Raw genomic sequence first — 2,356 nt, forward strand, 5'->3', positions numbered from 1 at the left:
TGTCGAGAGTGATATTGTCTTAACTGAATGCATTTTAAACAGCAACAATGTCGAGAGTGATATTGTCTTAACTGAGTGCATTTTAAACAGCAACAATGTCGAGAGTGATATTGTCTTAACTGAGTGCATTTTAAACAGCAACAATGTCGAGAGTGATATTGTCTTAACTGAGTGCATTTTAAACAGCAACAGTTCCTACTATTGATTGTTTGGTAACTTCATATAATTGTTTTTATAGCCACACAGACATTTTTAGATTTTGGGTAATTTGGGTCTTAAGCTTTTTCACCATCTTATTAGAAATAACACTTAGAAATTTGTTTAAACGAGAAAGATTTATCTCTTTTATTTTTACCGCTTTGGGGAGATTACTGGTTTTTCTGCCCGTTTTTTGTATTTACAAATAATATGGATTTTTTATGTGTATCAACTTATCTTTAATGGCAAACTATTTTATAGATTATTGACGTTTGCCCCCACACGACGGGGGCATCAATTACTAAAGATCGTGCCACGTAGGGACTAACACCAATCTAATTATGTTCTACTTCTCCATTGTTAACTTTTTTTCTGATATATGTCGCCTCGGGAGACGTGTAAGGTATGTTTAACTTGATTACCGTGACCGATAGCCAAGAAAGAAAGCGAAATGGTATGGAATGGACGGTTACCGTGAGAAAAGTCCCGGCTCTATTGAAGGTTGAGCAAAGTGCTATCTGGCGGTCATAGCACCATCAGCTGTAATTCGTATACTTTACAAAACAATGCGGCTGGAAGAACGTGGTTGGAAACCAGAGCTTGTATTAGTTTGTAATAATATAGGACTTTTTCCTGAACGTTGAAACTTATAAATTACCTACTACGTTTATCTAATATTTCTTGACATCAGGATTGGGTTATTAGTATTTTGTTGTTTTCTAAAAAGATAATTATTTACATATATATCATATCAGTTTGTATACAGATATATAAGAAATTATAATCGTGAATATTTTATTTTACCTTCTCTTCTGTAGCTCCCCAGTAGCTTTGTAGTAATTCTGCAGGCTTACGACAATATAAATCGGGTTTGGATACTCGTGGTGAGCAGAACACACATAGCCCATTGTGTTCCTTTGTGCTTAACAATAAATAACTAACCAGGTTTTAGGTCATTATTAAGTGTGCAAAATGCCATCTTGTATGTATAGACTATGTTCTCTAAAAGGAAAACGTGATGATATGCTTAAAAAAAACGTAACTTTTTGTATAACATATTAGAAAAATATGTTTTTTACCATCATAATCTTTGACTTTATCAAAATTATTATAAGCTCACATAATTTCACATGAGAAAAACTATACTACGCTAACCAATTTAACATAAAGTTTAGGTGCTAAATGGTGGGATTGTATTTAGGCTTATATTCAGAGCGCTATTTGGAAACATTTGTTAATTTTCCTAGTCATTAAGACTGGTATTGTGTTTCTTTGGAAATAAATGTTTAATGAAGGTTAATGTTACTTAGAAGTGCATACAAATTGAGGAATTATTTTTTCCTTTTATTTATGATTATACAGTTAAACTTTGAGGAAAGCGGGAACCTAACACCAATCACCTTACAAGTTACAGCGTAAAAAATAAGACATTGTTACGGTATAATAGTTTAATTATTTAATTGAAGATTACTATTGTATATAAAAGGAAAAAATAAAGTTAAGTGCGTGAGGTTTTGCACACAGGAAAATATTGAATTGAGATAATAAAAAAACACGTTTCATTAGCAACGTCAGACAGGAATGATATGCAAGGCTTACAGAAAAAACGTATTAGGAGAGAGAAGACTGGGCACGTGTGACAGGTATATGGTAATGCATTATATTGTACCATTGGTAATATAGCTAGAATTGAGGTGATGCTTTCTGTTGTACCATTGGTAATATAGCTAGAATTGAGGTGATGCTTTCTATTGTACCATTGGTAATATAGCTAGAATTGAGGTGATGCTTTCTGTTGTACCATTGGTAATATAGCTAGAATTGAGGTGATGCTTTCTGTTGTACCTTTGGTAATATAGATAAAACTTGCACTATTACACTGGCGTTATCTGTACTAACATATTTAGTCAAAGCTTGTGAAGGCTGATACGCAAAAGATATTTGGTGCAACTCCAATTGTAGTGAAAGGCAAATTTGAGAAATAAAGATTGGAAACTACAATACTTAAATAATTTAAATGTGGGTAAATTTTAAACTGTACGGAGGATAGGTTGTTATACAGGTTGAATACAAGAGTTAGTATATTGAACTGTTTGTTTGTTTGTTATGGATTTCGCGCAAAGCTACACGAGGGCTATCTGCGTTAGCCGTCCCTAAT

This window comes from Limulus polyphemus, unplaced genomic scaffold (assembly GCF_000517525.1).
Source record: "Limulus polyphemus unplaced genomic scaffold, Limulus_polyphemus-2.1.2 Scaffold137, whole genome shotgun sequence".
Taxonomy (NCBI): Eukaryota; Metazoa; Arthropoda; class Merostomata; order Xiphosura; family Limulidae; genus Limulus; species Limulus polyphemus.